Source organism: Sycon ciliatum, chromosome 2 (assembly GCF_964019385.1).
Source record: "Sycon ciliatum chromosome 2, ocSycCili1.1, whole genome shotgun sequence".
NCBI classification, from domain to species: Eukaryota; Metazoa; Porifera; class Calcarea; order Leucosolenida; family Sycettidae; genus Sycon; species Sycon ciliatum.
In genome coordinates this window covers 8,854,126-8,877,942 of record NC_088644.1, presented here as the reverse complement: position 1 = coordinate 8,877,942, position 23,817 = coordinate 8,854,126, and the positions used below count along the sequence as shown (strand labels likewise).

At 48.2% G+C, this 23,817-nt stretch overlaps 1 protein-coding gene across 2 annotated transcripts in view; it reads left to right on the top strand.

Annotated features, from left to right (window-relative positions):
* LOC135808540 (uncharacterized) overlaps nt 1–23,817 on the top strand; it is a 249,824-nt gene that overhangs the window by 128,249 nt on the left and 97,758 nt on the right. Inside the window, exon 1 of one of the 2 annotated variants that reach the window (XM_065321744.1) lies at nt 21,949–22,380. The exons of the other annotated variant lie outside the window; for it this stretch is intronic. The gene's annotated coding sequence lies outside the window, so the exon portion shown is untranslated. Of the gene's footprint in view, nt 1–21,948; nt 22,381–23,817 lie in introns of those variants that run through there. 2 annotated transcript variants of the gene reach the window in all.

Here is a 23,817-nt window from a genome sequence, read left to right as displayed (position 1 = left end):
ACTCACATGTTTCCCGGCCGAAAAAAATGCATTATGCTAGTGCCATTTTCTGCAAGAAAAGGCTTGCACATCATGCGTATAATCAAGAGTACTCTTGGTATAATACGTTATTGATGTGAAGGCCATCATTTACATATTGATATAGGGCATTCCATTGATTGGTGACAGAAAAAACAAAAGAAATTATAGCAATAAAAACTGCTTTATGGCAGTTTTCTAAAAAAAGTTATTGTGTTCTAGTCCATGGACCCCGACTAAAAAGTAAGAAATTAACGAAATGTGATAGCCGAAAATTAAAATTTCACACAAAACCTCACAATAATCACACACAGAATGAAAAGCTACATGCAGAAGACCTTTTCCCCTCGTGATCCTCTTTCCTATGCATGCATGTTGCCAATTGTTGGTGCAGTACAAGTTTAGTGTTGAAAGCAGCATTTCAAGTGTTGTGATTATTGTGAGGTTTTGTGTGAAATTTTAATTTTCGGCTATCACATTTCGTTAATTTCTTACTTTTTAGTCGGGGTCCATGGACTAGAACACAATAACTTTTTTTAGAAAACTGCCATAAAGCAGTTTTTATTGCTATAATTAATTATGTGAGTGTCACGAGGAACAGTGAAAAGTACGTTGCCGTGTGAGGTGCGGTTGTGAGAACAATAGTCCGTGAGCCAAATCTCAGAATCGGCTGTTTTAGCATCGACCGTTGCACCCAGAGAGGGACAAATCGTCCTTCAGCACACCGCTTCAGGATGGTATCCTGAAGCGATTTCCACTTGTTGGACAATTCGAAACTGATCCAGGGAGGTCACAGAAGACGCCAAACATCCAACTTTGCTCACTGACAGCAGCAGGCGAAGCGCCAGCACCGAAAAAGAGCCCTAAAAGTTGCACTTTTATTTTCCAAATCCGACCCCAGGCCCGGGAAATTTGAAACTCAGCTCAATATCGCCAAAAAGAGACTATTAATATCCCTTGCTCACAAGAGCTTCCCTGGTGGTATCGTCTTGTTCCGAGGCAATGTTTGGGAAGGTGCGGGCATTAGCTGCCCTAAGTTTCGCGGAAAGCTCCAAGCGACATCATTTTCCTCGCTTTCTCGCCAGAGTTTTCAAGACCGACGCAACTCGTCGTCAAAAAGTACTCAGCGTGGATTTCGTGCCGAATTCCGCCCCAAACAATTTAGGCTGACCTCTCGCCACCAATCGAACCCACTGATATGTATCTACCTATACACGAGCAATGGTTTGAGCCCAAAGAAGGACAACTTCACAACGAGCACACTTTCTGAGGGTAATATTTTCTATGTATATCAGTATTAGAACACCATCAAGACGACAAATTGACCAGCAGAAAGACATAAAGTTGCACTACAAATACAGCAGCTGTATAAACATAAATAATTGAACAGAAAACTATGTAACTGGATCCCACCAAAAACAGTAAAGCATCCCAAATAGTATGCGCATACACATATACATGAAGGAAGGCTATGTTGCCACCATACACTGGCTACGCACACGGACATCATTCTGGAGAGCTGAGCATCAGCGTGCGCACACCCCCACACACACATCTGCATGCACGCGCGCACACCCACACATGTGAATGCACACGTGCGCGCGCGTGCGCGCACACACACCCACACACCCACATATTATACACATGCACGCGCGCACACTCCTGCCCTGTGCTGTCGAGCCACTGCCACAAGGGTTGCGTGGGCCTCGAAGGCACCGGAGAGAGAATAGGAGAACGCAGTCCCATAGATACACACACACGCACACACACACATGTACACAACACGTGCAAGTACATACGTGGCAGCTTACTACAAGAGAACCACACAAGTTCACATGTGGGCATGAACTGTATTCACAGTTGGTCATACTGTCTTGGGCATATGAGGGAGGAGCAGGAGAGTGAGTGCGTGACTCAGACACAATGCGCTTCGACATGCTAGCACATGCACCGGTTTCGGACAGTGGCAGAACGTGACGGAGAGAGAGAGAAGAGAGAGAGAGAGAGAGAGAGAGAGAGAGAGAGAGAGAGAGAGAGAGAGAGAGAGAGAGAGAGAGAGAGAGAGAGAGAGAGCACCAGCGTTCCAGCTCAAGCTCCACATTTCTAGTTGCTTCTCCTGGTCACAGTAAACACAGAACAGGGCTCAGGCAGTGCCGAGGAAGTGCTTGTACTTGGTGCAGTGTCGTGAGCAGGATAAACTTCCAACATCTCTACACAGTGTAGCTCTTCAGGCGCACACGAGGACTCAGAAACCGGAATATACTTTACATGATGATTGAAAGTCCAGCAGCACAACAAAACTTCCAAGGACTGGTTTGGCACTAGCTTCCGTCTCATTGGCGTGTGCCCAGCCAGTTTTGGAAAGAAAGAGTAGACGTTCATTCCTCGTTCAACCTGCAATGAACTGGAGACAACACAAACCAACAGGACGACGATGGTTGTCATCAGCTCATGTGTTCATCACCGCAGTGGTACCATTCACTTTCCTGCTCCAAATGCACTACCAGGCTGCATGGTACTACTGTCGTGGACATGGAAATCCGGTCGCACGTATAGCGGCCCCAGGGCGCTGGCCATGCAGCCGTAGCACGGTTTATCATGCGCTGCTGATAGTCGCATTAGATCAACATGTGCACTGCATGCAACGTTCTGTACGCGCTGAGGGCGCCGGCCCCGGTCAATCGACTGGATTTCCATGTCCGCGACAGGACGATGTGTCGATAATATACCGTGATTTGCATTTCCAATGATTAGGACTGGTATTATTTCTATTTTTCACACTTAGAAAGAAAACAAGGGGCAAGATTTGATATGGATTATGTGGTTGTTGGCTATGTCAACATTTGAAAGAGGGTTGCAACCGTGATAGCACTGCAACATGAGTTTAAACCTACGTATTGCATGGTATACTCAACAGTTGGCGAGCAGAGAATTTCGTGCCGAATTCCGCCCCAAGGTTGTGCACAGCAAACAACTTGATATATCATTAGCCCTACCCTTGTGCTATACGTACCCGTTGTGCCGATCGAGCCTGAGCCCTCTACTCGACTCCACGGTCCAATGACATTCGGTCATCATGGCCAAATTCAAGTCACTCAAGTGTTGAGAAGTGTCTACGTCGTCGCACACAGCATGTGTCGACATACAAAAATATGTGTACGATAGAGAAAGAACTACTGAAGAGCAACCAACCCGCGATATTCATGTTAAAACAAAATGGCGTCACGATTTATAATAATAATAATAATTCGCGGGATTCGCGTTGGCATCGCTTGAATGTTCAGAAACACACAAACTAGCCTTCGCTTCCGCAGGCCACCACTATGCCTATGCCTTGCACACCTTAGTGGCGAATGCAGACCTCACAAGTGAGTCAGGGGAGAGTAGGTGAGTCTCTCAACCAATCGGGCGTGTAACGGCCCATAACCCTGTAAACTGCATCCTTGTTACCCTCACTCCGAGCTGTGAGTACCCAGTTGACCGTGGGTGTCGGCGCAGTTCACCACACATAAAAAGTCTTTACTCACGTAAAAAGTCTTTACACGCTCCCTGCTACCAGCGCGGGTCTCGAACTCGGGACCTCATGATTCGCAGGCAAGCCTGCAAACCAATCGGCCATATGCGTTGGTCGTGACGATTTATTGAAAGTGGTATAGTTGGTGGAACGAGTGTTCAAACCCATTTGAACTTCATACTGTTCGTCTTCTTTTTGACATGCTCCCTTTCCATCGTCCTTAGCTTTTATTTGTTGAGAGCTGTTTTGGCTTTCTCCTATACCTCTGGGGGATGCCAAGTGATGGTTTTGAGAGGCTGGTGATGGCTGTGAGCGAGAGTTTGCCGATCGGCGTCGTCCTCGCTATAGCGATGAAAATACTAGTTACTGCGCACCTGGCAGATATCACAACACGTCTGAGCGTCCAGGAGCAAAGGAATCTTGGGTTTTCACTGGAATCTAGTTCCTCCAGCATCGTGTAGCCCACCGTCGGTGAATGGCGGTCCAGAAAGGTCGAACCTGGTCTTCTGCAGCATCTCGCAGTCCTGCGAGGCACACTGAATACGCCTGTCATGTATTCTACAAATAAAAATCACGAAGTTGTGGACTTTACAGTGATGAGTCTATCCTGTATGCTGCAAAAGACGCAGGAAATGTGACTGGTGTCTGTACACTCAGTGACTGGACGCCAACACCCCAGTCTTCTCCTGCAGGATCTGTTTGACATTGACATTATGCAGTAGGTCGGCATTGACCTGGTTTGGCAGCTATCGTTATAGTATCTGCCTGGTTGGATGTAGCAGGTTGGTGTTTGCTCGTCGTCCAGTCCGGAATTTTCTTGTAACTCACGGAGTACGCGCAGGGTTTGTGATCATCCCTGTTCACTTCAATATTATCAAACACAACGTTCCCTTTGTCACTCATCTTATCCTGAGTACTGAATTTGCTGACAATATTGCACCATACTTGTCACAACCTACCGCCACTGCTGGCGGTGGCGACTGGTTCGTCAATGGCGGTGACCAGGCTGACTGACTAGCTTCGAGACAGCGGCCTCGTTGTCAATCCCGCGGCAGCCTAAAGGTTAATTTTATTCATCCAGCCTTAGCGCCATGTTGACGATGCCCTAGTGACTGTGTGTCATGGATTGCCTTGCCATCAGCGGTCATTGCCGTCCACCTTGATGCAGCCCTCAACAACTGGCTCAGCCCATGGGAGTCTCAAGTGGACAAAATTGTTGCCAAAGTAGCTCAGAAGATTGGTGCATCGTGGTGTAGGTGAGCACATAACTAGGACTTCCCAGCGTCTATTTGTCCAGGCTGCGATACTATGTGACATGCTGTACTGCACATTCTTTTCAGCACTGCAAGGCCGGCAGCTGGACCGACTGCAGGGGCCGCGCACATGCAGGCCGCCTGTTGCCAGTGCAGCATTCTGGAACGTTCCTTCCTTCTGAGATCCGTGGAATAATAACTTTCTTTGCTTCAAAGCAAGTTGCTTACCTTTCTGTTGTGCTCCCAGTGTCCTTACAACAATAACCTATAGCAATGTTTTATTTTCCTTTCCATTCCCCAACCAATGAATACTACGATGTCGATTCTATTTCTTCATACTTTGGTGTGTGCCCGCGCACGCACGTGTGTGTGTATACCTCACTCGCCACTCGAAGTTCTGTTCCCCATCACTGGAACACTGCCTGTTCTTTCAGGACCTGCCATCATCTGCGGATGGGCATTCAATAATTGTATTGTGTGTGTGTTTCATTCAGAATCAGATCCGCTATCATTGCTATTAGAGAAAATCTGTGGGTTCACATCCAGTGCATTTTTAGATCTGCGTGCTTTTCTCGCCACGGGCGCATACATGGGACATTGTGTGTGTGTGCGTCTGTGTGTATGGGGATATTGTCTGTATCGGCTTTTGGTACTAATGTTCAGGTCTGTGCTTGCATGTGTGAACATGAAATTGTTCGGTTCTGTGCATGCTATTGCTATGTTGTATATTATTGTATGTATGTGTGCATTTCCACGAACAGTGTAGACGAGCGTGGAGAGTACATTCATCCCTCATCAACCACTTCCCCTTGGGCTTACGAGAGTTTTTTCTGCGTACCTCTCTGATACTGTATTGATGCCGGCACCTGTACCTCGATGTGTTCCTCTATCTGCAGTCGCCTTTAACCTTCGGTCAAGTTAACGTTTATTGTGCTCTATTTATCGTGCGAATCAAAATAAACAATAATAACACAAGTCGTGCTAGAGTGACGACATGTGCGTGTAGTAGGGTTGATGCGATGGGACGTTATAATTAGGTGGAACAGAACACACATTGGGCAGATTGATTGGGCATCATTGATTGTGCTCAGTCTAAACAGTGAACATAATAATTATCTCCAGTGACAGACTGTAGCGGCTAGCCTCCAATAGGTAGCTGGCACTAGTCGCTACTGCTTGTTTGACAGGTGCCGCCAGAACCCCTGTTGTGTCATGCTATAGATGCACATGCCCTGTTCTGGGGCATACTGAGGTACTTTGATTTTGTTGACTGCATGTAGACAGCATCCAATAGTAGTACTCGTAGACCTTGGCTCTTTGTAGGTCAACCACCATCGCATGGATCGATCGGTGACTATGCACTTGGAGGTTGGAATAGCCCGCGCTGAACAGATCTTGCCATGGCCCAGGGAGTGAACTCGCTTACTCGACTATCCCGGTTTTAGTTAACAAGCATGAGTGGTGCAATTTGTCCATACCATGTTGCGAGCTCACAGTTGTTTGGGCAGGTTTTGAGCTGCACCACGAAACAAAGCGAAATAACGGCGTGACTGTAGAGCAAGGAAGCGGCGAGACGGCACTTCCAGGACGAGACAGGCAGTAGAGATGTGTTCACAGCACGAGCAACCTCTCAGACCCTGCCGGTACTCCACAGTTACAAGAAAATGTCGGACTGGACGACGCGCCAATGCAAACCTGCTACATCCACCCAGGCAGATAGCTGCCAAACCAGGCCAATGTCGACCCACTGCATACCGGTATGTCAATGTCAAACAGATCCTGCAGGAGAAGACTGGGATGATATTGGCGTCCAGTGTACGGACACCAGTCACATTTCCTGCGTCTTTTGCAGCATACAGGATAGACTCATCACTGTAAAGTCCACTACTTCGTGATTTTTATTTGTAGAATACATGACAGGCGTATTCAGTGTGCCTCGCAGGACTGCGAGATGCTGCAGAAGACCAGTTTCGACCTTTCTGGACCGCCATTCACCGACGGTGGGCTACACGATGCTGGTGGAACTAGATTCCAGTGAAAACCCAAGATTCCTTTGCTCCTGGACGCTCCGACGTGTTGTGATATCTGCCAGGTGCGCAGTAACTAGTATTTTCATCGCTATAGCGAGGACGACGCCGATCGGCAAACTCTCGCTCACAGCCATCACCAGCCTCTCAAAACCATCACTTGGCATCCCCCAGAGGTATAGGAGAAAGCCAAAACAGCTCTCAACAAACAAAAGCTAAGGACGATGGAAAGAGAGCATGTCAAAAAGAAGACGAACAGTATGAAGTTCAAATGGGTTTGAACACTCGTTCCACCAACTATACCACTTTCAATAAATCGTGACGCCATTTTGTTTTAACACGCATACGGTCCACTGGTTTCAGCATTCTCCTTCAAAGGATAGGTCGGTGGCAGAGGACCAAAGCCGGACAATAGTTGGAAATTCTCAGCGTTGAATTTCTACAGGCTGTAGATACCTGGAAAAGCTCGATTTCCCGCCACGGAAAATAAAAAAGTCTTGATTTGGGGTGCTGGCGCTTCGCCTGGCAGCGGCCATTTTCGCCTTCTTCACTTGATTTTTTTGCGTTTGTTCACGGATTCTCATTTTTTGAAGCCATGAGCAGATTCCACGAGTGCACATAACGCGGAAACCAGTGCACAAAACTAGATTTGAATTTTTTTACCGCTGAGAATCCGCGATATTCATGTTAAAACAAAATGGCGTCACGATTTATTGAAAGTGGTATAGTTGGTGGTACGAGTGTTCAAACCCATTTGAACTTCATACTGTTCGTCTTCTTTTTGACATGCTCTCTTTCCATCGTCCTTAGCTTTTGTTTGTTGAGAGCTGTTTTGGCTTTCTCCTATACCTCTGGGGGATGCCAAGTGATGGTTTTGAGAGGCTGGTGATGGCTGGGAGCGAGAGTTTGCCGATCGGCGTCGTCCTCGCTATAGCGATGAAAATACTAGTTACTGCGCACCTGGCAGATATCAGAACACGTCGGAGTGTCCAGGAGCAAAGGAATCTTGGGTTTTCACTGGAATCTAGTTCCTCCAGCATCGTGTAGCCCACCGTCGGTGAATGGCGGTCCAGAAAGGTCGAACCTGGTCTTCTGCAGCATCTCGCAGTCCTGTGAGGCACACTGAATACGCCTGTCATGTATTCTACAAATATAAATCACGAAGTAGTGGACTTTACAGTGATGAGTCTATCCTGTATGCTGCAAAAGACGCAGGAAATGTGACTGGTGTCTGTACACTCAGTGACTGGACGCCAACACCCCAGTCTTCTCCTGCAGGATCTGTTTGACATTGACATTATGCAGTAGGTCGGCATCATGACCTGGTTTGGCAGCTATCGGCGTAATAGTATCTGCCTGGTTGGATGTAGCAGGTTGGTGTTTGCTCGTCGTCCAGTCCGGAATTTTCTTGTAACTCACGGTGGAGTACGCGCAGGGTTTGTGATCATCCCTGTTCACTTCAATATTATCAAACACAACGTTCCCTTTGTCACTCATCTTATCCTGAGTACTGAATTTGCTGACAATATTGCACCACACTTGTCACAACCTACCACCACTGCTGGCGGTGGCGACTGGTTCGTCAATGGCGGTGACCAGGCTGACTGACAAGCTTCGAGACAGCAGCCTCGTTGTCAACCCCGCGGCAGCCTTAAGGTTGATTTTATCGATCCAGCCTCAGCGCCATGTTGACGATGCCCTAGTGACTGTGTGTCATGGATTGCCTTGCCATCAGCGGTCATTGCCGTCCACCTTGGTGCAGCCCTCAACAACTGGCTCAGCCCATGGGAGTCTCAAGTGGACAAAGTTGTTGCCAAAGTAGCTCAGAAGATTGGTGCATCGTGGTGTAGGTGAGCACATAACTAGGACTTCCCAGCGCCTATTTGTCCAGGCTGCGATACTATGTGACATGCTGTACTGCACATTCTTTTCAGCACTGCAAGGCCGGCAGCTGGACCGACTGCAGGGGCCGCGCACATGCAGGCCGCCTATTGCCAGTGCAGCATTCTGGAACGTCCCTTCCTTCTGAGATCCGTGGAATAATAACTTTCTTTGCTTCAAAGCAAGTTGCTTACCTTTCTGTTGTGCTCCCAGTGTCCTTACAACAATAACCTACAGCAATGTTTTATTTTCCTTTCCATTCCCCAACCAATGAATACTACGATGTCGATTCTATTTCTGAATACTTTATTGTGTGCCCGCGCACGCACGTGTTTGTGTGTGTGTGTGTGTGTATACCTCACTCTCCACTCGAAGTTCTGTTCCCCATCACTGGAACACTGCCTGTTCTTTCAGGACCTGCCATCATCTGCGGATGGGCATTCAATGATTGTATTGTGTGTGTGTTTCATTCAGAATCAGATCCGCTATCGTTGCTATAAGAGAAAATCTGTGGGTTCACATCCAGTGCATTTGTAGATTTGCGTGCTTTTCTTGCCACGGGCGCATACATGGGACATTGTGTGTGCGTGTGTGTGTGTGTGTGTGCGTCTGTGTGTATGGGGATATTGTCTGTATCGGCTTTTGGTACTAATGTTCAGGTCTGTGCTTGCATGTGTGAACATGACATTGTTCGGTTCTGTGCATGCTATTGCTATGTTGTATATTATTGTATGTATGTGTGCATTTCCACGAACAGTGTAGATGAGCGTGGAGAGTGCATTGATCCCTCATCAACCACTTCCCCTTGCGCTTACGAGAGTTTTTTCTGCGTACCTCTCATTTTTATTTGTTTCTCTCTGATACTGTATTGATGCCGGTACCTGTACCTCGATGTGTTCCTCTATATTATTCTGCAGTCACCTTTAACCTTCGGTCAAGTTAACGTTTATTGTGCTCTATTTATCGTGCGAATCAAAATAAACAATAATAACACAAGTCGTGCTAGAGTGACGACATGTGCGTGTAGTAGGGTTGATGCGATGGGACGTTATAATTAGGTGGAACAGAACACAAATTGGGCAGATTGATTGGGCATCATTGATTGTGCTCAGTCCGAACAGTGAACATAATATTTATCTCCAGTGACAGACTGTAGCGGCTAGCCTCCAATAGGTAGCTGGCACTAGTCGCTACTGCTTGTTTGACAGGTGCCGCCAGAACCCCTGTTGTGTCATGCTATAGATGCACATGCCCTATTCTGGGGCATACTGAGGTACTTTGATTTTGTTGACTGCATGTAGACAGCATCCAATAGTAGTACTCGTAGACCTTGGCTCTTTGTAGGTCAACCACCATCGCATGGATCGATCGGTGACTATGCACTTGGAGGTTGGAATAGCCCGCGCTGAACAGATCTTGCCATGGCCCAGGGAGTGAACTCGCTTACTCGACTATCCCGGTTTTAGTTAACCAGCATGAGTGGTGCAATTTGTCCATACCATGTTGCGAGCTCACAGTTGTTTGGGCAGGTTTTGAGCTGCACCACGAAACAAAGCGAAATAACGGCGTGACTGTCGAGCAAGGAAGCGGCGAGACGGCACTTCCAGGACGAGACAGGCAGTAGAGATGTGTTCACAGCACGAGCAACCTCTCAAACCCTGCCGGTACTCCACAGTTACAAGAAAATGTCGGACTGGACTACGCGCCAATGCAAACCTGCTACATCTACCCAGGCAGATAGCTGCCAACCCAGGCCAATGTCGACCCACTGCATACCGGTATGTCAATGTCAAACAGATCCTGCAGGAGAAGACTGAGATGATATTGGCGTCCAGTGTACGGACACCAGTCACATTTCCTGTGTCTTTTGCAGCATACAGGATAGACTCATCACTGTAAAGTCCACTACTTCGTGATTTTTATTTGTAGAATACATGACAGGCGTATTCAGTGTGCCTCGCAGGACTGCGAGATGCTGCAGAAGACCAGGTTCGACCTTTCTGGACCGCCATTCACCAACGGTGGGCTACACGATGCTGGATGAACTAGATTCCAGTGAAAACCCAAGATTCCTTTGCTCCTGGACGCTCCGACGTGTTGTGATATCTGCCAGGTGCGCAGTAACTAGTATTTTCATCGCTATAGCGAGGACGACGCCGATCGGCAAACTCTTGCTCACAGCCATCACCAGCCTCTCAAAACCATCACTTGGTATCCCCCAGAGGTATAGGAGAAAGCCAAAACAGCTCTCAACAAACAAAAGCTAAGGACGATGGAAAGAGAGCATGTCAAAAAGAAGACGAACAGTATGAAGTTCAAATGGTTTTGAACACTCGTACCACCAACTATACCACTTTCAATAAATCGTGACGCCATTTTGTTTTAACACGCATACGGTCCATTATCAATCCGGATCATGCATGCAAACTGCAGCAAAGTAATTAGTTACAATGCATTCGTTCAGAACTAAACTGACTTCAAAGAATGTCCTAAATACCTCTCGAGATATTTGTTCACCACTTCCTAGGCGTAGAAGACTGTAGTGAGTAACCTTCTGGAGCGAATGGCGGACTCTTCCCCGAGCATGAACTTCTTTTCATCCTGTTCAGGGTCAAATATTACTCAGTTTACTTTGAAGAATAACAATTACATTCGTGAATGGCTGAACTGAGAATACCGTAATGATTTCTCTTGGATTTCGTATCCCAAGTTCCTCTACTTGGCTGGATAAATCGCCTCTTAACTTCATCATACTGGAATTGGACTTGTAGATAATAGCGAGCAATGAATTGGTGAGTGAAGTATTTATAATAACCACTCCATTACTGAATACATGTACGTAGAATACTCCAGTATAGAATGATATGAACACTGAAGCTAATGTGACATTACGGTAGTACAATAGGAAGTACGTCACTACTGTTGTAAATGCACGCGCTGATCCTATCCAACCTGACAGCCAATGCAAGAGGTTGGAATTGGCTATTGATTGCCTAACACACTCATACAGTACCAAAAACTATCTGTCATTGCTCATTTTCCACTCAACATAACACAGTTGGAAATTACCAGCTAGGTGCACATCTTGGCACATAATGTGTGCTATCGCAGTCCACCGCAGTACACAGTAATACACAGATAACTACCGATATAAGATGATGCCACATACATACATACACGCATACGCGCGCACCCACACCCACACGTGCGCATGCGCGCACACACACACACACACACACACACACACACACACATGAAGCAGCTGCCGAATCCGACTATGCAGTCTCCCAGACACGCACGCACGGGCACACACACAAACCAGCTGCCGAATCCAACTACTGTAAGACATGTTATTATAACGAGTCGCAAATTTAACGATTGTCCAAAATTCATAGGTTAACGAGAAGATATGTTAACGATCTTGCAGTATTCTGCCATATCCACACACAGCATATATGAAGCAGTACGGCCTCAACGGATCTTATTATAACGAAGAAATGTCATCCGTTAAAACGTTAGATTTGCTTCCTCGTTATATATACATGTCTTACAGTATACAGTCTCTCAGGCATGCGTGCACATCCACACACGCGCGCGCGTGCGCACATACACATGAACCAGCTGCCGAATCCGATTATGCAGTCTCCCAGGCACGCGTGCACGCGCGCACACACACACACATGGACCAGCTGCCGAATCCGACTATGCGGTCTCCCGGGCACGCAACCCCAATGGCAATGGGAGAAGAACAGACTCCAGGAGGACGCCGGATCAGGAGGAGGACCCACCTCAGTGATTGCAAAATGACCGATGCCCGTTGTCTGTTGTGGTCCTGCTGCCGTCAGTTGTAAATTGATCTCTCTTCACAAGACGGACAGCGACCGAACGAAGGAAAAGCAGATGTCCTTGGTGCCTGCCTGATCACCGAGGCAGAGTCCAGTAGCGGATGGGAGTGAAGGCAATCTAGGGATGCACGTGTGGTCGGCCAAAGCTCCTCTGCTGCGAAACCAGCAACAACAGCATGTCCCGTGGCCGGAACACACTTCCTGTCTTGTCCTGAACATTGCCGTTTCCGGTTACATGTCCCCTCGTGTGAGGGGCCGACAGACATGGAGAGTTTGGCTGAGGCGCTGCTCGCATCAACGTCCTAGCGAGATCTAGACTTTTCTTGAATCCATTTGTTGCAGTTGTGCAGCTGGAACCCTCGGGTTGACTTGCAACATGATCGCTTTGGCTGCAGTGAGCTAAAACCCACCACTGACCTGAAACACGGATCACACTGACCACAGTGATTGTGGCAACACCGTGCCCCGACACCCACCATCCGGCCCGCAGTTGTAGCCTGGGGTGGTGTCACCAACAAAGGAAAGCGCCTAGCACGCACACACATGCACCCGTGCGCGCGCACACACACACATGCACGCGCGCGCGCACACACACACACATGTACGCACGAGCACACACACACATGCACGCGCGCGCACGCACACACAAACACGCGCGCGCACACACAGAAACGTGCACGCACACACGCATGCACACACTGGCACACATACACAGACAATGGTATAGTATGTTCCTCGTCAAGCAGCCAGGTGCTCTGGCTTGGACCTCCAGCAGCGCTGGTTTCGCCCTCGCTACTTGTCGTCTTGCCCTCTCCAGTGCTGCCTGCAACAAAACATTCCCTTCCGTAAACTCTGGGTGGACCAGTTCTCGGTGTTGTGTTGACACCGTGCTCTGCTTTCATGGCATTCGTTGTTCGTATCAGCCACTAAGCTCCTGGTAGGTAGCCCCTTGTTGGACTTAGGATGTGGCTCTGGGTTCACTACTACATGCACATCACTGTCAGTAAGTATAGATAAAGCAAAATCAGAGGCACTGGTCTTCTCCAGTGTTGCAAATGCTCAGGATCACATGCGTGCAATTGGTGTAGCACTTTCCATGATACCAGCCACACCATTTGCTCTTCCCTGAGCCCTTGTGCTGGCAGAGAAAATACCAGACATGGTCGTCCTTCTCTCGAACAGCGCTGACGATGCGACGCCAACTTGTAGTCTCGATATTACTCGCTGCAGGCTTCTCGTTTCTACTAAATTGGGTGCTGTCACACAGACACAAATTCAAGCAATATTACTCCGCTGGGCTGTCATTTGCCACTTCGTTGCCGTCAGCTGCCCCATCTGGCATCGGACTACGTGTGTTTGTGTACGTGTGCGATCCCAGGAGTCAGCGTGCAGCAAGATGCTCTGACTCAGTTGTAGTCCGTGAGCCAAAACTCAAAATCACAAGTGCCGTTGCACTCTCGGAGGGACAAGTCGCCGCTTACAGTGTTGGTCAAGGACATCACAAAGGATACGTTTTCGCTTGTTGGACGTTCCAGAACCGATCCAGAGACCTTCGGGAGGGCTTCTTTTCTCGACCAAATTCCACCGTGAGAACAAATATTTTTACGCGAGTGGTGAGGTGTGCATCGGACGAGTAAGCACAAAAGTACGATTTCGGGTGGAGTGAGGAAAAATAATTTATTTTTTAGAAGATAACGACGTTGACGACAATATGGATTTGGGATTTTGTGATCACTTTATTGAAGTTTATTCCTTTCGTGTACATTGATGTTGTTTGACAACAATGGAAGAGGAGGAAGACGTTTCTAGTGGCAGCGAGGTGCCAGATGGGGCAGCTGACGGCAACGAAGTGACAAATGACAGCCCAGCGGAGTAATATTGCTGGAATTTGTGTCTGTGTGACAGCACCCAATTTAGTAGAAACGAGAAGCCTGCAGCGAGTAATATCGAGACTACAAGTTGGCGTCGCATCGTCAGCGCTGTTCGAGAGAAGGACGACCATGTCTGGGATTTTCTCTGCCAGCCGCGTGACAAGGGCTCAGGGAAGAGCAAATGGTGTGGCTGGTATCATGGAAAGTGCTACTTTTGATCCTGAGCATTTGCAACACTGGAGAAGACCAGTGCCTCTGATTTTGCTTTATCTATACTTACTGACAGTGATGTGCATGTAGTAGTGAACCCAGAGCCACATCCTAAGGCCAACAAGGGGCTACCTACCAGGAGCTTAGTGGCTGATACGAACAACGAATGCCATGAAAGCAGAGCACGGTGTCAACACAACACCGAGAACTGGTCCACCCAGAGTTTACGGAAGGGAATGTTTTGTTGCAGGCAGCACTGGAGAGGGCAAGACGACAAGTAGCGAGGGCGAAACCAGCGCTGCTGGAGGTCCAAGCCAGAGCACCTGGCTGCTTGACGAGGAACATACTATACCATTGTCTGTGTATGTGTGCCAGTGTGTGCATGCGTGTGTGCGTGCACGTTTCTGTGTGTGCGCGCGCGTGTTTGTGTGTGCGTGCGCGCGCGTGCATGTGTGTGTGTGCTCGTGCGTACATGTGTGTGTGTGCGCGCGCGCGCGCGTGCATGTGTGTGTGTGCGCGCGCACGGGTGCATGTGTGTGCGTGCTAGGCGCTTTCCTTTGTTGGTGACACCACCCCAGGCTACAACTGCGGGCCGGATGGTGGGTGTCGGGGCACGGTGTTGCCACAATCACTGTGGTCAGTGTGATCCGTGTTTCAGGTCAGTGGTGGGTTTTAGCTCACTGCAGCCAAAGCGATTATGTTGCAAGTCAACCCGAGGGTTCCAGCTGCACAACTGCAACAAACGGATTCAAGAAAAGTCTAGATCTCGCTAGGACGTTGATGCGAGCAGCGCCTCAGCCAAACTCTCCATGTCTGTCGGCCCCTCACACGAGGGGACATGTAACCGGAAACGGCAATGTTCAGGACAAGACAGGAAGTGTGTTCCGGCCACGGGACATGCTGTTGTTGCTGGTTTCGCAGCAGAGGAGCTTTGGCCGACCACACGTGCATCCCTAGATTGCCTTCACTCCCATCCGCTACTGGACTCTGCCTCGGTGATCAGGCAGGCACCAGGGACATCTGCTTTTCCTTCGTTCGGTCGCTGTCCGTCTTGTGAAGAGAGATCAATTTACAACTGACGGCAGCAGGACCACAACAGACAACGGGCATCGGTCATTTTGCACTCACTGAGGTGGGTCCTCCTCCTGATCCGGCGTCCTCCTGGAGTCTGTTCTTCTCCCATTGCCATTGGGGTTGCGTGCCCGGGAGACCGCATAGTCGGATTCGGCAGCTGGTCCATGTGTGTGTGTGTGTGTGCGCGTGCACGCGTGCCTGGGAGACTGCATAATCGGATTCGGCAGCTGGTTCATGTGTATGTGCGCACGCGCGCGCGCGCGTGTGTGGATGTGCACGCATGCCTGAGAGACTGTATAGTTGGATTCGGCAGCTGGTTCGTGTGTGTGCCCGTGCGTGCGTGTCTGGGAGACTGCATAGTCGGATTCGGCAGCTGCTTCATGTTTGTGTGTGTGCGCGCATGCGCATTCGTGTGGGTGCGCGCGTATGCGTGTATGTATGTATGTGGCATCATCTTATATCGGTAGTTATCTGTGTATTACTGTGTACTGCGGTGGACTGCGATAGCACACATTATGTGCCAAGATGTGCACCTAGCTGGTAATTTCCAACTGTGTTATGTTGAGTGGAAAATGAGCAATGACAGATAGTTTTTGGTACTGTATGAGTGTGTTAGGCAATCAATAGCCAATTCCAACCTCTTGCATTGGCTGTCAGGTTGGATAGGATCAGCGCGTGCATTTACAACAGTGGTGACGTACTTCCTATTGTACTACCGTAATGTCACATTAGCTTCAGTGTTCATATCATTCTATACTGGAGTATTCTACGTACATGTATTCAGTAATGGAGTGGTTATTATAAATATACTTCACTCACCAATTCATTGCTCGCTATTATCTACAACTCCAATTCCAGTATGATGAAGTCAAGAGGCGATTTATCCAGCCAAGTAGAGGAACTTGGGATACGAAATCCAAGAGAAATCATTAGGGTATTCTCAGTTCAGCCATTCACGAATGTAATTGTTATTCTTCAACGTAAACTGAGTAATATTTGACCTTGAACTGAGGGTAATCATGCAGTTTAGGGTCCCAAATTATTTCGCACTTTCCCAGTGTTCAGTGTACTGTCACACGCGTTTTCAGTGTACTTTCACTATGCTTCTTCTTTTCTCGTGTGAAAGTTTTGTTTCCTTTGTCAAAGTTTTGTTTCCTGTGGATTCTGCCTGGCTCACGCATCATCTCTGACGGCTGGGCCGCATACGCGCAGATCAGGAACATCGACGGTGGCGTATACCAGCACGATGTCGTCGTCCACGACGACAACTTTGTTGATCCGGACGACCGAACGATCCACACCAACAACGTGGAAAACATGTGGATGCGGGCCAAGCGCCAGCTGAAGCGCAACTTCGGCACCTCGCGAGAGTTGTTCCCGACGTACCTCTGCGAGTTCGTGAGGAGACAGAGAGTTCGCGCGGAAGACAACACGTTCGGCTCCCTGCTCCGCAGTGTTCACCAGCAGTACCCAGTCTGATCTGTCCTCGGTTTTCATGAAAATAAAGTTCATGATGTGAAAGTACACTGAAAACGCGTGTGACAGTACACTTGTAGTATCCCTGCCTTGCTAGTACTATGTAATATCTACTGACCTCTAATCATGTCACATGTACACGTACACACACTGCATGACTCTTGTCACTCCTTTGCTGACAAGCCTGCAAAGCTAATTATATCACTTCTCACCACTTGTGCTTCTCTTGCGCTTGCTGGATTGCATACTACATATCTTTGCTAGTTTAGATCATCGCACCTGTATGTACATGTAGAACTAACACCCACATGTTGTACTGTACCTCCCTGACCCTGACTGAGGTCATTCGGACAGTCATGACCCTTTCTAGATCCGGTTTGCATCCATTTGCTAATGCCCTCCCTGGCCTCTGTTCCCCTCCAAAGTTCCGTTTGCTTCTTTCATCCTTATACATTTAGATACTGTTGCTATGCCTTCCCAAGTTCTGTTTGGACTGACACAACAGACTTTTGCCCTTTTTCATGACTCATGGCTCATGCAGACGCTATGATGATCTCCTTCCTTTTCGCCCTATAAAAGCTGCCATGCTTTACTCATTTCTTCAGAGCAGAGCAGAACATAAGAGAACAGAACAGAGTCCCTCCTGGCAGATTGAGCCGGAGCAGTTGTATTCCTTTCAGAGTCCCTCCAGGCAGATTGAGCCGGAGCAGTTGTATACATAACTTCAGGCAGATTGAGCCGAAGAACATAATATTAACCAGTCTTCTTGTGTGTGCCTCCTGATACCACTCGGCGACCTATTACACTGGTGGCAGCGGTGGTTCAATTTTATAATTGCTAGATTCGAACCCACCTAGTATCTGTATTACACTGGTGGCAGCGGTGGTTAAAGTTAACGACGTTCCTTTGTAAGATTCGAACCTACCTATTACACTGGTGGCAGCGGTGCGTGATTTCGTCCCTGTACTGTAAATCTACTGTTTACGCAACTTCAGTCTTGTTATGTTGTTACCATCCTTAGTCAATCGTTGTCGTCATTCTCGTTGTTAGTACATATTACATTGATGGCAGCCTCGAACGATGAGCGGAAAGCACCGTTAATTGGCCCCCACCGCGTTTCTAAACCCATGAGGACCTGAGAACGATGCAGAATCCCGGTTCGTCAGTCCATCCATACAGCAGATCGACGCCGTCACGTACGCATTTCGGCAAAATGGATCACCATCATTCTTCAGCGAGTTTCCATGCCCGGTATGTCCCTGGACTACAGCCACCGGTATATGTACGACCCAAGCGACGTCGGCCCTTTCGTCTTCGCCCATATTGCCGATTTTGCAAGCAGATTGGCCATGCCATAGCGTATTGCTATCGTCGTCGCGATACACGGCACATCTTCCCTTCAACCCAGGTATGTCACCATTCTTGCTCTATCCCTACTCAATCATCAACCCGGTCAAATGCAACTGTTACTAGTACACATGCCACCCCTATCGTGCAAGCTACGCCGCGTATTATGCAAGCTCCCCCATCCAGCAGTAGTTTCCATTCTGTCCTGATGCTCCTCGCTGCCATATCCTTATCTCTAACTCGTTCTGCTGCCAAAGTTGCTCCGCTGCTAACATCTCTCACATTTAGTGTGTTTGCTACACTACACGCGATACACAAGGCCCTCCACGTTCCTTCAGCCACTCCATCCCACAGACAATCCCACTCCCAGTCACCGTCCCACCATTCGACCAACAGCCTAGGACTCACAACCCTCCATATACATGTACCTTCATGTCCGTCCAGATACATGCAGTACCCAGTTCTAGATCGCTTAACATTCCGTCCCACTGAAACTCCCCTACAACCGCTTTCTCCCCGGTCTGACCACAAAGTGTCCTAGCCTTTTCGTTACCCATCCCGATCATGTCCACCCCGTAACGACCAAGCAATCAGTTTCAGACCCAAAATACTGTATACCCTGCAAGCACGCACTCAAATAACCAGTCCATGTAACATGATATACCGCCACATGATGCGCGAGTCTACTTTTCCCGTTGTACCGTCCCAGAGAGACGCGAATGAAGAACTGTTACCGTCCACAGTGACGCGATTTTACACATCCTTTTTTTACCGTCCGAAATTTTTCCCGCTCCACAGAGAGACAGGTCCTTCACACATTATACACACAGGGTCCCTACTTTATTATCAGTCTACCAAGCCTTGTTTAATACTTTGGAAAAATCACGAGGGCGTGATTATCTGTAGGAAGGGAGGGTGTAGTATCCCTGCCTTGCTAGTACTATGTAATATCTACTGACCTCTAATCATGTCACATGTACACGTACACACACTGCATGACTCTTGTCACTCCTTTGCTGACAAGCCTGCAAAGCTAATTATATCACTTCTCACCACTTGTGCTTCTCTTGCGCTTGCTGGATTGCATACTACATATCTTTGCTAGTTTAGATCATCGCACCTGTATGTACATGTAGAACTAACACCCACATGTTGTACTGTACCTCCCTGACCCTGACTGAGGTCATTCGGACAGTCATGACCCTTTCTAGATCCGGTTTGCATCCATTTGCTAATGCCCTCCCTGGCCTCTGTTCCCCTCCAAAGTTCCGTTTGCTTCTTTCATCCTTATACATTTAGATACTGTTGCTATGCCTTCCCAAGTTCTGTTTGGACTGACACAACAGACTTTTGCCCTTTTTCATGACTCATGGCTCATGCAGACGCTATGATGATCTCCTTCCTTTTCGCCCTATAAAAGCTGCCATGCTTTACTCATTTCTTCAGAGCAGAGCAGAACATAAGAGAACAGAACAGAGTCCCTCCTGGCAGATTGAGCCGGAGCAGTTGTATTCCTTTCAGAGTCCCTCCAGGCAGATTGAGCCGGAGCAGTTGTATACATAACTTCAGGCAGATTGAGCCGAAGAACATAATATTAACCAGTCTTCTTGTGTGTGCCTCCTGATACCACTCGGCGACCTATTACACACTGAACACTGGGAAAGTGCGAAATAATTTGGGACCCTAAACTGCATGATTACCGAACTGAGGATGAAAAGAAGTTCATGCTCGGGGCAGAGTCCGCCATTCGCTCCAGAAGGTTACTCACTACAGTCTTCTACGCCTAGGAAGTGGTGAACAAATATCTCGAGAGGTATTTAGGACATTCTTTGAAGTCAGTTTAGTTCTGAACGAATGCATTGTAACTAAATTATTATTACTTTGCTGCAGTTTGCATGCATGATCCGGATTGATAATTCTCAGCGGTAAAAAAATTCAAATCTAGTTTTGTGCACTGGTTTCCGCGTTATGTGCACTCGTGGAATCTGCTCATGGCTTCAAAAAATGAGAATCCGTGAACAAGCGCAAAAAAATCAAGTGAAGAAGGCGAAAATGGCCGCTGCTGTCAGTGAGCAAAGTTGGATGTTTGGCGTCTTCTGTGACCTCCCTGGATCAGTTTCGAATAGACCCTTTGCACAATAACGGTCACGTGATCCGAGACGGGGCATCCTCTTCGATTTTTGTGCAGAGTATCCGTTGTTGAGCATGGTGAAACACTGTATTTTTCCATTTTGGACTGATGGAGGAGAGAGTGTCGAGTGGTTTGCCATCGATGGCTGTGGCACCCGTGGACGAACTGTCAAATGAAGAATGGCCTGTGAAGGAACTGAACAGTTTTCTGCTGAATGAGGGTGCGTATCTGTCTGGAAAAAGAAGGAGTTGTTGGAGCGGTAAGTTTTCCGCAGTCAGTGGATATTTCGGATTACTGTAGATTGAAATTTATTTTTATTTTCTCTACCTTCTCTTCTCTGTCGATGTAGAGAACACTTCTCTATGCAGAACCCTGATGCTCCTAGAACTAAGAAGGGCACCACTTCCTCGAGTGTACAGTCGTCGTGCCCAACATTTCATGCGTCCCAGTGGATGACTCGATGAGTGATGAACCTCTGTTTCCCAGAGTGAGTGCCACACCAGGCTTGCTCATCTCCAACGCAGGGGCAAGTCGCCGACGACAGTGAAGAGGGAGCTGATGGAGTAGTACTAGTGAAGAAGCCCGTGGATAGTGTCCATGAGTTTTACTTTGGTGGCTATGCGCATAACGTGAAAGTCTGTCATATCGTGCACACAGCCACAGCTCGAACTCAGATGGCCTTCTCTGCACGCCTGAGCGATGAGGCTGCGTCTCTCTGCACTTCAACATCAGCAGCTCGAGCAGCGCCAGCAAGCAGTCGATCTTCCTTGAATAGCGAAGACAGGGATGGGTCATGCCTTTCTCTCAAGCTCCAGAGTCTCTTGGCAGGACGTTCCGCGTCTTCGCAAAACGATGAAAGTGACTGTCTTCATCGACAAAGTGTTCCGAGCAAAACCGTGACTGTGAACGATGTCGCAGCAAACTGCTGCCCTTCTCGCCAGATAGCCAGGATTCAAGAGAGTAGAATCCCAGCATCACTAGGGAACGCCTGGAAAAACAAGTGGGTTTCTTAGACAAGGGATGACGGTTGCTCCAAACAAGAACCCAACAGCAGTCCTTGGAAAGCATTTCGGAACTTCTTCCTTCAGAACTAAAAAAACTTCAAATGAAAAAAGGCTGGGGAGTACATACATGAACATCGCGTCGGGACCGTGAAAACCTAGCCTGTCACAGGAAACTTGATCACGTCCTGCAGCAAACAATGCAGGCTGGTTGCATGCCAAGTGTGCAGCGCGCGCACAGCATGCCCCGTCTCGACCCCTCTCGCTTATTGCGCAAAGGGTCTATTGTCCAACAAGCGGAAATCGCTTCAGGATACCATCCTGAAGCGGTGTGCTGAAGGACGATTTGTCCCTCTCTGGGTGCAACGGTCGATGCTAAAACAGCCGATTCTGAGATTTGGCTCACGGACTAACGCTGCATGCATGGAACAAGCAGTCCAGCGCTACGCAGCACGAGCCAACATTTCGTGGCTCACAAATCAAATAATGCGAGTTTTTGCTCGCTCTCTGAGTCCGAGCTACATGAGTTCCATCGTGCCTTCGTTACAACGACAACGCGTCGCTGAGGATGCATCACTCAAATAGGATTACAATTTACTTGTCTTTCGGACGCCACCCTGTGTGCTGTTGATTGGTTTTCAGCGTTGTGGCTGCAGTCACGGCCTAACTGTTCTTCGTACAATTTGGGGATTCCAGACAAACCGTTGACAGCGCTTTGCAAACTGCCCTCAGGTAAGGCCACGCAGTGTCGCAGGGTTTGTGTGATGACTTCTAACGACCCAGTCTCTTTCTGTGGTTGGGTCACCCTCACATCCGTGTATTGGCTGTACTCTTAGGCGGTGTTTACATGAGGCGTTTCAACCCGGGTTGAGTTCGACCCGGGTCAGATTTCAACCCGCCATGTGCATAAAATGAATGGCGCGTTTACATGACGCATTGCGCTTGGCCCGGGTTGAAATTTCGCCCCGTTGAAATCAACCCGGGTCAAGAAAATCGTACAAACGTACTTCTGTGCGTATCTCGCGCCAGGTTTGAACGGCACTGCAGATGCAAATTTCGCGCGAACGGATTCACGTGACCATACAGGACTGTAGAAGTGGACTTTTGGCGGCATATCAGTATTTGACCCGGGTCAACTGTCTTCATGTAAACGCTCACCTCTTTTGTCTATCGTACAGACTTTCAACCCGGGCTGAACTCGACCCGGGTTGAAATTTCTCATGTAAACACAGCCTTGTTCACATGAGAATTTTCAACCCGGGTCGAGTTCAGCCCGTTGAAAGTCTGTATGATAGTCCTGTATGGTCACGTGAATACTTTCGCGCAAATTTAATTATTTGCATGTGCAGTGCTATTCAAACCTGGCGCGAGATACGCACAGAAGTACGTTAGCACGATTTCTCGCCTACGTTAGTACGATTTCTCACCCCGGGTTGATTTCAACCCTCCCCCCATCTCGCCCCAGGTTGATTTCAACCCTCCCCAATCTCGCCCCGGGTTGATTTCAACCCTCCCCTTGGGGGTGAAATTTCAATCCGGGTCAAGCGCAATGCGTCATGTAAACGCGCCATTCATTTTGTGTACATGGCGGGTTGAAGTCTGACAACCTACATGTACGTCTCAACTACTTATATAGGAGACTCCCTTCGATAGGCATCTATTTGCCTCTGGAGGATCCGTGAAATAAAAATCAATCAAAAACACATCACCAAATTTGTCTAATACCATACTGCGCAGGTCTTGGAGCCATAGTGCTGCTGGCACACGCATGGACGAGAACGCAGCAATGGAAGACAAGACACTAAACGAAATGCTTGCGGGTATAAAGTTCCTGTGTACCAATATATGCATGATGTGGACAATTTTGCACAGGCATTATTGCCCAATGTCATCCGGTTCAGACAGATTTTTTCTATAATGATCCTGTGTGATCAGCCAAATTTTGTAATGCACCCTTGTTTGGCGACTCCTCCACCAGAAAGCGCATGAGGGAGTTACTATGTGGATCATTTTCTACTATCATGATTTGTTTGAGTTTCTTGTCGAAGAGACAAATTTCTATGCCATACAGTATCTGGCAATGCATGATTTCAGTCTGTGCGAGGGCGCACAGACCAATGGAATCCAGTGACAATTACATAGATGATGGTGTTCATCAGTCTCCAGGTA